This window comes from Melanotaenia boesemani, chromosome 8 (assembly GCF_017639745.1).
Source record: "Melanotaenia boesemani isolate fMelBoe1 chromosome 8, fMelBoe1.pri, whole genome shotgun sequence".
Lineage (NCBI taxonomy): Eukaryota > Metazoa > Chordata > Actinopteri > Atheriniformes > Melanotaeniidae > Melanotaenia > Melanotaenia boesemani.
Genome location: NC_055689.1, coordinates 32,475,342 through 32,488,129, shown reverse-complemented (window position 1 = coordinate 32,488,129; position 12,788 = coordinate 32,475,342). Strand labels below are relative to the sequence as shown.

Here is a 12,788-nt window from a genome sequence, read left to right as displayed (position 1 = left end):
TCCACACATCAAATCTCCAAGATACACTATTTGACAATGTTAATAGTATTTTCTGGGTTACCAAGATGAAACAAAAATTACGTCAACAGCAGAAAACATTTGGCAAGTTCCATCGTGTCTCATGTGGATGCTGAGAAGCTTCACTTTACAATGGAAACTAATGCTTGAAGGGTTTTTAGCATCATCATGGTATCTTTTTGTTTAAATATCTGTAATAAGAGCCATAGTATTCTTTCACTTTCATGGTTTGGTTTATATAGTGAGTTGGCTCACTATATACTAAACATTTATTAATCTGAGCTCGGCTCCAGTAGAGGTAGGTTGTCATTGAGATTATAAATGGCATCATTTTGTATATAACCCCGGTCAAATGCTTTCAAATCTCAGTGTGTTATATTTCTGTACCTGCATTGTGTTCTTTCACCCCCTTAACCGCAATTTATATTAGCCACATTGTTTACTGACAGAGCTTCATTTTATACTAGCAATGAGTGTGGTTCAACACCGGTTCACACACCACAATAAGGCCACCGAGAAGTAAAGTGGCTGTGCAGCTGTGTGTGAAAAGGAGGAGGAGATCCTGCTGGGGATGATCAGCTGAAATCACAGAGGGGAGAACAAACAAAGCCGGCCGCTGCATCCAAAGCCACGATCGGAGCCTGAAACAGGTTGGCCCTTCATCTGCATGTCAATGAGGAATTTACTCACAGCTCAGCTTTCAGAGGCAGCAGCACAATGTGAGTCTATCAGAGGCGCCGCTTTTCAATGCGAAAATATGTTTGTGCCACGAATGAAAAGACGGAAGGGGAAAGGGTGACGTGTAAAGCTCACATCTGGCACGTTAGCGGCTTTTTACGACTTTATTCTGCAGTGTTAATAATAATTCTGACATTCAGAGCCCTGCAATTTACCTTTTTCTCCTTATAACAACAACAACAATAATAATAATAATAAATTACACTTAATATAAAAAAGGACAAAACTAAATGAAAACTAAAAAAAAAAAACATTTTTTCTTTAAATTTTTCTGTTTTAAAAAAAAAGGAGTAGATCATTGTCAAGTAAAGACTTATTTATAAATTATTTATAAATAACTTCACTTGACATAAAATAATGTACAGTTAATGAAATTTAAAATGCAGTTTTCATGTTCAGGACTCATAAATTACTGTAGTACACAATGATTCTAGATAAATTGGACTAAACTAATGTGCTGACATCAGTGAACACTGCAAAACTGAGCTATTGTCATGGTCGAGGACCCGGACCAGCAGTTCGTCCTGGAGGTGGATGCCTCTGATTCCGGGGTAGGGGCTGTCTTGTCCCAGCGATCTGGTGAGGACAACAAACTACATCCCTGTGCATTTTTCTCCAAGCAGTTGACCCCCTCCGAACGGAACTATGATGTCGATAATATAGAGCTCTTGGCCGTAAAACTCGCCTTGGAGGAGTGGCGATGGAGGAATGGATCCAGTGCAGAACGGGCGGTCGTGGCCACGCATCGGCGGTTGGGAGGACCTCCTCCAGGATCCGGGTCAGTGAGTAGGCCCTGACGTATCCGATCCTCCACATGCCATGTTACCCCACCCACCACCACAGAAGGAGGAAGAATGCGCGCTGGTTCCATGGACTCCTTGTCAACGGAGTACAACCTGGACAGGGCATCGGGCTTGGTGTTCTGGGACCCTGGGCGATAGCAAATGGAAAAATCAAAACGGTTAAAAAACAGAAACCAACGGGCTTGGCGGGAGTTCAGTCTCTTTGCGATCTGTAGATAGGCGAGATTCCTGTGGTCAGTGCACACCAGAAAAGGATGTTTGGCCCCCTCCAGCCAGTGGGGGTGAATTATTTTTCTAACTCATCCGTTTGGATGTTATTTAGTCTTGAAATTTGGCATAATTAGGGGCGTGTCCTTTTGATTGACAGGTATCCAATATTCGCGGCAAGAAGGGAGAGTGCGGCACAACCGCGGTTTTTAGCTGGCTAACAGCACGCCTTTAACTCGCCTACCTCCGTTAGCTGGTTAGCTACCGTTAGCGCTTAGCTACAGGCAGCACGGTGTTTGATGGGTGTCAATCATCCATCCCCACCTTCACAGTCACCCTCTCAGCCCGACCTCTTTACCCATTTTTGTTTTCAGGGAATGACGAGACGCGTGGCGCTGCCAAGATGGCGACGGTGGGAACCGCCCAATGACCTTCAGTTCAGCTCTTCAGAATCCTACGGGTGACGTCATGAAGGCTCCGTCCATTTTTTATATACAGGTCTTCACATTTCAGGCAGTTTTCAAAATTTGGCAGTGGGTGAAGTTACGCAAAAAGTAGGGGGTGTGGTTACACACAAAACCAACCTGTCAAAGCTTCTTTTCAGTTTGAGAGAAATACATTTTAAAACAAGAGCAACTAAACAAGATGATTCCTCTTAATTCAAGAACAGCTATTAATATTTTTTTCATGGAAAACTAACAAATCCCCTGCTGAAGTAGCAAAGCACAACACAATCCCTGCCAGCAACCTCTCCGCCCACCAGCAAACATTCATATTACTGATTGGAAGTGGAGTGTTTATTTGCCAAAGGCCACGGTGAAGAGGGAGTTGAACCACCAACCAGGACAACCTGCTCTACCACCTGAGCCACTGCCACCAACTATACCACGTTCACCACTGTGCTACCACTTCTTGGAAGAAGCATCAACAGGCTGTTTTGAGATTGCTTTTACTTAATAAATGAGTATTTCACCACTTGTTTTAAGATATTTCTCACTTGTCTAAAGTCTAGATTTTTATTCTTATTTCAGGAAATCTTACCAAGTGTTTCTTCCTTCTATTAAGACCGTTTATTTTTGCAGTGTGTGAGCTGGTGCTGTGAAGTTTTGAAAGTAGTTTTTACAGCTAAAACTGGGTGTGAAAGATACAATGTGATCTCAGATAGATGATTTAAATCAATAAGTATGTAAAATAACAAATTTTAAAGTTTAGTAACTAAGTCAGAAATAAAAGACATGCTCACAAGAGATCAATAATCTACTAATAAAGTCTTTTTGGCTGAATATAAGATTGTAAGACTTGGTTAGATGGATAATTTTTGCAGCAGATTCATCAACCATATCCTGTAAAATGATGCATAGAGTTAATCTGGAAGAAATTAATGGAAATGATGTTATAGTTGACTAATTCTATTTGTGTCACATGTGTCACTGTTAGGAATCAGTGGGGAAAAATTATCTTTGTTTTCCACACCATGTGTCTGAAAGCTTTTGCCTCTTCCTCTGCATTTTGATGCTAATGGTTGTACCTGAGGTTGAGACCTGCATTAACACCTGTCAGGATAAATTTGACTTGCTTAGATGGCCCCTGACCAGTAGCTGGGGCCTAAGGATGCCACTGACATGCTGTCACAGACACACCTGAAATGAGCGTCAGAGGAGTGCATTACCTGCAGCAGTGTGTACACAAATAATCAGCTGTGGGCATAAATCTAACCCAGTTTAACTTTTAAACTAACAAGCCTAAAGAAATATTGCCTGGAGAATAAAATATATTTTTTACTCATCTTTGTGTAACTTGTAAATTCATTGGCAGTTTTGGTCTTTAACATTTTTCATCAGCCACACCATCAGCTGATAAACATTACGACCATGTGCATTTTAGTCCAGCATGAAGACTACATGCTTCATGAAGAAGTAATGATATGAAGAAACAGTAACACGTGATCAAAAAAGATTGATTACTGATTTAAAAAATGCAAATTTTAAAGCTTGACTTGGAGAAAAAGGAGATACATGGTGAATTAGGAGAAAGTAGTGTGTTTTTCTAACATCACACAAACACACTTTCTCGCTGCAGGAGTGGATGAGTCATCGCTGTAGCTGTTATACCGGCGCTGCATCAATCACCCTCTCCTGATGGGAGCAGATGGCGCGTGGCGGCTCAACCAGCGTGGAGAAGTGTGTGCATGTGTATGCTGGAGAAGGGGCGGTGGTGCTTAGAGCGCTGGGGAGAGCAGTTGGATGAAGACTGATGCAAACAGCAACACCGAAGCCACTGGAGAGCAGCCGCCCACAGACGGGGAGTCGCTGCTTGGAGCTGGTCCGATGCCAGAGACCCAGCTGGGATGCAGGTGCAACAACAACACAAGAAGAAGAAAAACAGGAGGAAGAGGAGGAGAGCTGCATCAGCTGGAGGAATGTGTGATCTGTGAGTTGAGCAGGAGAAGAGGAAGATGATGATGATGAAGCAGAAAGTCCTTGTTGTGACCCAGGTGTCGGGGCAGGTAGTGGGAGGGTGGGCTGTGTACAGCGGGATTAGTGACGAGTCCATACACTGTGTTTGTCACATGACTTGTTCTCTAAATGGCTCCAAGCTAATCCAATTAGGGTCCTAAGAGAAGTTTGGACTGATAATAACTTCTGCATATTTCTAGAAGCTGCTGCTACAACAACACCAGCAGCTTCACTGCAAATATTTACAGCATGCAAAACCAGAAAGTCTCACAAATTTACAACATAGTTTTAGTCAAAATCCAGTTATCTGAATCTTGTCTTTTAGTCAAGTTTTAGTCAAATAAAGAAACTAGAGGCACTCCGAGAGCACAGACTCCCACCACCCTCAAAACCTAATCACTTGTTCCTTATTCCATTTCTGACATTTCCTGAAAATCTGATCAAAATCTGTCCATTCAAATCAAATCATCAAATCAAATCAAACATTTTTTTTATATAGCACCTTTCATACATAGAAATAGCAACTCAAGGTGCTTTACAGAGAGTAAAATCAACTCAAAAATCATTACTTTTTGAGTTATGTTGCTAACAGACAGACAATCTAACGCTGTCAAAAACATAAAAAAAACTGAACAGAAGCAGCAGAATGAATGTAGAGTTAGCTTTAGTGATGCTCCAACAAATGAAGAAATTTTTATGCAACAGGACCAAGTTTGACAAGATGCCGAGGCAGTTCTGATCTGTAGCTGCAGCTAGAATATGGCCTGTAGTGCGTGTTTTATAACGTTTTGTACATGGCTGCACTGATGGGTCTTCTACCGGATCTGCATCGATGCCATGACCTGGCGTGCGTTCATTATGGAGCCATCCATGTGCGAAACAATGAATAAATATCTGTTTACATCCAGCGTTCTGTTTCCTTATTGATTCCCCCTCAAATAGTTACTAAAAAAAATAAATACATTTTTTTTTAAATTTCATTTTGTTATGTTAGCTGATAAGTGAATGTTGTAAGTATTTGACATTTTCTATTTGAAATAGAACCCAAAGTAATCCCACATGCTAATAAATTTTTATTTTACTTCTGATTAAAAATAATTGATGATTAAAAAAAATGAAAAGGGGGAAAATTGACCTCTGTGAACGCCATATTTATCATTTTTATGCTGCGACGGCAGGGTATCAAAATGACCCCCTCTGGTGGTTCTAGGGGGGTATTGTAACATTGACGGTTCGAGTACTTAAAAAAAAAAAAGAAAATCCTGTATCCAGGTGGTGATCACCCCCAAAATTAATAACTTGTTCATTGCTTCCGTTTCTGAGATTTCCTGAAAATTTGATCAAATTCTGTCCTTAATTTTTGAGTTAAGTTGCTAACAGACAGACAATCTAACGCTGTCAAAAACATAAAAAAAAAAAAAAAATAGCAGACAGACAGACTCCACTGAATACATGACTTCCACCTTGGTGAGGGGATAAATATAATAGTTGACTATATTCTTTATTTGACTAAAATTAGACTTCCAAATGGCTCTTTATAATTAAAGAGCATATGTAGTTGGTGGATTTGGTTCACATCAGTGACTCTTCTCTCAGAAACAATGCCAAATTCAGATTTTTATGGTTAATAACTGTGTTGTTCATGCATTAATAAGTTAAAAAGAAGAAAAATGCATTGATTCCACACATTAATCTTTTTGCATTAACATGATAGCCCCATCTTTGACAAGATTATAGAACTGAAGTACCGACACAAGGTGGGAGGGGAAAAAAACTACTCAACAACAGTTAAAGTTGTCATGGCAGCAGGGAATACAAAGGGAAGCAAAGCAGACACATACTGGGAGCTGAGGTAAGCCATCGAGGTAAAGCAGGAGGTTGGAAAACAAAAGGCTGAGACATCGGTGGGAAGCCACAACAGAAGCAGGAGTGCTGACTGAGCAGAGGAACAAAGTTATAGAGGCAGCTTGTGAAATTCTCAGTGCAGAGCATTTTAAGCAGATTGGATGATTGTGATGCAGAGAAGCTGGTGAGGACCTGCTGCTGCTCCACTGTACCTTTTCTCTGCTGCTGTAATCACAACCACACACTCACATAAAAGCTGACACAAGCAGGGAGATGGAAACTAGCTGCCGGCAAAAAGATATTGGAAGAAGAAGCAGAGAGCATGACACTCATGATAATGAACTTCCCTGCAACCCGAGAGCAGCACCAACATCACTACCCTGCTGCTCTCTGCAGAGCATCTCACTAACATCTAGAAATGGCCTGTTTGTCGCTCTTTTACCCCCCAGCTCTTTCTCTGGAAACCATATTCATCCCATCTCATGACATGCTTCTTCCTCCAGGCTTTCTGCAATCTTGGGAGGAGAAATGAAAGGAAGACGGGATTCCAGGTTGGACGTCAGTCATTTGTAGCAGCAGTGTCACTGACCAGAGGAGGGAAAGACTTGGGAAGCTCAAGAAGGAGACCCAGGAGGCAAATATGGACATGAAATGATTTGTTTCACCATGAGGGGTTAAGCTTTCACTGGTTTCATTTATGTCAGACTGATATATGCGAGCGAGCTGCCGTGCCTCTGGGGAAATTGATTTTCTTCATACGTGCCTCTAGCAAACATTTCTGTGAGGAATATGAGATGAACAGAGAGACGATTGGAAACCTCAAACATTATCTTTAAATCAGTTATTTCATGCATAGTTTAATCTCTGTCATTTGAAGTTTAACTTGGGTGTATTTTACTTCCTGGCGCCTACAAATAGGGATTAACTGATACCAGAGCTGAATTTTAATTGACGACCAGCTAAACAAGACACACGTTTTCCTGTTCCTTTATAGTTTGAATGGTTTAGAAGCTGTTGAAAAATGTTTCTTTCATGTGTAATTATGTCACAGTCTAGGAGGAATGAGGTGAGGAAATAGACCCAACCGCAGAAAGATGGAGGCGAGGAAGCCAAGTTGAATGTGGGGCTTAATAATAATACACAAGAAACTATTGATTATCCACAGCAAGAAAATTAACACTGAGACAGAGTGACATGAAGACGATCCAACGAAAGTCAACTGAAAACAAAGAGTCTGTATACACAGAACTAATCACAAAATGAGCAGCAGGTGAAGCGAAAGAAACCAGGTGTGATGATGAGGAACCAGAACCAAGGAGCAAGAACTAAACCAAGAACCAAGAACCAAGACTGTAATCAAATAGGAAAAACCCACAGATCATGACAAATTATTAAATTCCCATGAAAGTTTAAAGCAATCCAAAGCATGAGGCTCCCTGAATAACAACCAAAACTATGTGTGATTTGTCTCTGTTTTTGTTAGATTTCAGCTTTTCTTTAAAATCATTATGTGCAGTTTATTGATAAATTTGTTTGTTTCTCACGTCCTTTGTGAGGATTTCCTTGTTCCAGAAAACTGGTCATTTGTTGATGGTCCCTTACACAGACTCCAGAAAAAATATTGGTCCAGTATCCAATGACCCATGACCCATGACATATATGACAGAATCAACCACTCAATTGTTATGATTCTTGTCCAGACTCTATACCAGTTAAATGGGTAGTAGCTACTTATACCGGTACTAGCTATTGCCAAGTACTCAAATGTAAGTACTTGTACTCGGTTTGAAAAACTGTGGTATCGGTGCATCCCTAGCAACAGATATATACTTATTAGCTGTGTTGAGTTTATTCAGCGTTTAAAAGGAGGTGGAGGAAAACAGCCTGGTAAGACAGAAGAAGTCTAAAGCCTGAAACTCCCTAAATGATCAGACCAAACACACAGAGGTACTATCAGCTGCAAGGAAACGCCACAGGCCAGGAGATAAAGCACCACAACCTCCACTGCCATCCAGGGAAACTGTGAGCGTCCGTTACCTCAGACAGCACCAGAGAGTTGGCTGTGGGGCTGCCGAGGGGGCGGCCGGGCTGATGGGTTGTATTTGTACAGCAGTGGTAGTTGTCATTTTCTCCACAGGGTGAATGGAGCATTGTGGAGAGGACTGTGGGGAGCTACAGATTTCTCTTTAAGTTATTCCAGATATTTGCTACATTGACTTCTCTGACCAAAGTCTGTGTGGTGGGAAAGTCCCTCGCTATGAGACCTTTGGGTTCAGTGAAGGGTTGCAGTTGATTTTAGGGATGATGAAACACAAACCATCATTCTGCTGTCATGATGCTGGACTGGTAAAAATAAAACTGTACGTGTGACAACAGCATATTCAGTAGTGAATGAACTTTTATTCTCATTTTGAAGAGTTGTTTTTAACCCTTTAAAGCCAGACCCCCCCCCAAAAAAATAGTGAACGAAGTCTTTATTTGTCTCTTTAACAAAACATAAAAAATAATTTACAAAAATAATTTAAGTAAATTTACAGTTTATTACTGTGATTGTAGTGCACTGTTGTATTATTACTGTATCCAGCAGGGGCCAGAAGACAAGTATCCGATTGTGTACAACAGAGTTTTGAGCCAGGTTTTTACCATAAAATGATGCAATAGGTCTCAGAAACGGTTTGCTTAAAATGTGATACATATGGTATTACAGAGTTAAGGAGTTAAAATGTAAATAAATTGTCTTAACTTGTTAAATTATTGATTTTGGACAAACAGATTTACCTTGACTTAACAAGGGTAAAGAATTAACTAAATAATTATCTAATGAGCATTAGAGATGTACTTTATACCAGAGCATACTTAAAACGCTGAGGACACGCCTTGCAGTCAGACTACACTCCACAGGAGGCAGAAACAGACTGAACAGGCATTTGCTTTGTGTCCTTTAATGAACCATTCAAGGTAACTTACCTTTTCTTCGTTAGCTTGTTAGTTGTAGAACTATAGACTATGGACATTGCAAAGACCCCTGTGTATAAAACTAAACAAATGTTGTTAGCTAGCTGATATATTTTCAGTTAGCTAGCCTAGTGTATTGCAAGTAGGCTAATTCCTCATGTTTTTGAAAAGTGTTATGCTTTGTGCAAATTCACAGTTTGTACTGGTTGGGTAGAGGTTTCTTCAGCAACAGCTGCAGGTATCTTGACTAAAATGTGCATCCAAGCTGGCAGCTCACATCGGTTAAATGAAGACTAAGCACTTGGACTCTGAACTAGTGAAAAGGTCAATCTACCGGTCACATTCTATTTCTGGGGTATTTATCCCCAAAATGGGTTCAATTTGTTGCCAACTGTTGAGGCGCGAGTGTTGATCACTGTACAACTTGTAGGAAAAATCATACAAATAGTGGAGGTTGACAAGATCTGAGAGCCTTCAAAACGATCCGTCTTTCTGTTTACACTGGACTTGTCATGTTCATGCTCTTGCTCGCATAAGCGCCTCTAGTGTTCAAGTCCATATTGCAACTCGCACACACAACACGTTACCTCATGTCAACACAAGTGGCCTACGTGCCAAACAAATGCAAGGAACGCGTGGCAGCCATGATACATACGCAGACGGGTCACTAACAGCAAATACATCCCAGCACTAAATGCCTAATTACCGCTTTCCACCGCTAGATGGCAGACATGTGAATATCGATGTGATCAGGGGATCTATTCAAAGTTTATGAGGAAATTGCATTGAAAGACACCATATGTAGCTGATGAGGAAGCACTATTTTACTACGGTTTTATCTTTTAATCTTGGACCCTGGATCGTAATAAAGATTGAATTGAATTGCAAATTGTGTCAAATGTATCAAACTATAATGTATTTCTCTGTAAAAAGAAAAAAAAAATACAGTTTACTCAGAGAAACTTCACTATTTCTCTAATAAACATTAAAACAAAGCTTGTAAAGCTTGATCTAAGCTATTAGGAATGTTAAGATGCAGAGTGAATAACATCTTCAATGTTTTACTTCAGGGAACTTATGATGGATGTAATCTTTGACTTTTTTATGACTTTTCTGCAGCACAGCAGTCTGCCTGACCCAAGTATTACCCCTGAACAGGGAAAACAATAAAAAAGTGTCATCTAGTCATTAAAAATTGAATGTGGTGGGGGTATGTGATGCACGGAAGGTGAATCACTTTCTGACAGACTCATCTAACTCATTTTTCTGCTGAGTTTGATTTTTTTTCCAGGAGTAGTGGCTTTAATTTCAGAGCTGCCAAAAAACAGAGCTGCTAGAGGAAGACAAATGAAGGTCGGCCAGCAGAAATGAAGGATGAAGCATGTTTATTTGTGTGTGTATGTGACGTGTACACACACATTTGGATTATATTGCCATTGGGGAACCTCCATTGACAAAATGCATTTCCAAGGCTCTTACCAAATGTTAAATGTTGCCTAACATAACATGGAGAAATATCACACGTTTATTTTCTATGTAAATAAACACAATGTCACGTGTGTTGACTCATAAGCTGATATTTTATATATGAACACATAAAACATAAAACATATCACATGTTGAAAGTGAGACATTTACTATATCATAGAAAATATTTGCTCATCTTAAATTGATGGCAGCAGCAGTAGGATCAGGGCAACAGAAGGTCGGTGGTGGTGGTGGTGGTGGTGGTGGTGGGGGGGGGGGGGTAGGGGGAGGTTGGGGGTCGGGTCTCTGGGCTGCCCTAGTCTACCTCTAGCCTTCGTAAAGGTGTGGTCACATTTCCAGGATCAACACTCATCTCTGCTTACTCCTCATTCCTCTTCCTCTGCATGCTGACACAGACACCGAGTTGTCCAGTGGGTTTTTACATTAAGTGCTACTTTTGTTTAGTTTTTTCTGCGTGTTTCTGGTACTTCGGTTGTTGTTGTGATCCATGTTTTTGCTGTCTTGGTTATTCAGTTTACCTGTAAAAGCTGTAGGAAATTCTCTGTTGTGTTTCTGTACAGGTGTAGCAGCTGGTTTTCTGTGTTAGGCTGGACTGAAACCTTCTATCTACTGTATCTTTGTCTCATCTTCCTGTATACTTCTCTTCATTATTCTCCTTTTTTTTTCTGCCCCTCCCCCCGTCAGGTCCAACAAGATCACATAAATTTCATAATTCAAAATGTCATCTCTGTTTGAAGCAAGCCTTATCTCTGCTGATGCATCTGTTTTTATTCTTACTGAGGGTGTTTTAATTACATATTTCAGTGTGAAGCAAACAAAAAACTGTCTCAATGCTCTGACTCATGGAGGATGGCAGCAGATAGTTTTATAATGTGTGTGGGTGATGTTTGCATGGCAGGAACAACTGGATGGTGAATAAATCTTTTTGAGGGACAACAGATTGTTCACTGTAGCATATAATCATCAACATCTAACGAACGAACGAACGCGGCAGAGGAAAGACAAATCCAGCATGTGGTGATCAAAGAAAGTTAGTGGTGACTCTGCATGTATAATGTGCAGAGGCAGGAGAGAAGAGGTAATCGCAGCAAGAAATGTTTTGGAAATGTTTATGTTGGTCATGAATTTTCTTAATTCAACATCTGACAATGACAATGAAAGAAGATCTGATTCTAATGTATGCCCAATAAAAACTACATCAGGCATCAGAGGAAAGGTGTCTCCTTATGGAAAATGTCCAAACGTCTTAACCTTTAATCTGAATAAAAAAATAAACAACAAATGGAAAATAATGCTTATCCGTTCTTAATTTTTACTCCTACAACTCTGGAAAAAGAAGTGATGTAATGGCTTCTCTTTGTCAACTCAAGCAGAGACTGAATTCCAGGAGATACTTTACATTTTTATGATGAATTAATAAAACAAAACAAGTTCCCCTGACTGACACGGAAAAAAATCAACTGTAAATCTCCTGCTGTGATAAGGTAACCTTTACAACATATTTTACACTATTGGAAAGCTAAGATTCTTGAGATGTGAATGATTCTCCCACAAGGGTCCAGTAACAGTAGTTCAGTAAAATAGTTGGCCCCCAACAAGTCCTTATTTTAATCCATAAAAACACATTTAAGATGAAAATGGAGGGATTTTCAGGGGTTAACTGCCTTAACAAATGGACATTTTGTGTGATAAGTTAGGAACTACCTGCACTGGTCTCACATGGAATAGATTTTTTTTTTTTTTTTTATTTTATTTTTAAGATTGGGTTAAAATTCCTTCTGCAACTGCCTATAAAGTGTATGACACTAGAACGAATTATACACACAAAAATGTACACATAAAAAAAGATAATGTTGCTTAAAGTTTAATCTCTATGTGGTGTATTATAGAGAGCTAGTGGAAAGCTGAAACAAGGGACCAAGCAGACTGAATCAAGTCCATGAGCAAAATCTGAGACCAAAACTGGGCTTAAAGGTCGAGTCAAAGTAAAACATTCCCATTTCCTTCTCTGCATTAACTGAAAATGCTGCAAAAAAGGCTTCAGAAAATGTTTGCATTACTAGAGTCTCTTCTGAGTGAGAAAACATGACAACGGCATTGTCATTGTCCTCTGTAGTCTTCACAGCGTCTCACAGCCTGAATTCATCATTTTAAGCCGGAGCAGTTACTTCACTGATTGCTCTTTGCTATGTCCGTTTATGGAAAGGAAGACGTACAAAAAATGCTCTGCGGGTTTTTGAATATGGAACACATGCCCTCTTTTGAAGATAAGAAGCTG

At 40.0% G+C, this 12,788-nt stretch overlaps 1 long non-coding RNA gene across 1 annotated transcript; it reads right to left on the bottom strand.

Annotated features, from left to right (window-relative positions):
* Positions 1-39: 39 nt before the first annotated feature.
* Positions 40-8,745, bottom strand: LOC121645308. The gene is made up of 3 exons (XR_006011403.1): positions 8,667-8,745; positions 1,354-1,357; positions 40-52 (listed from the first exon to the last, which is right to left on the bottom strand). It is a non-coding gene; the product is annotated as an uncharacterized LOC121645308 (long non-coding RNA).
* Positions 8,746-12,788: the final 4,043 nt, after the last annotated feature.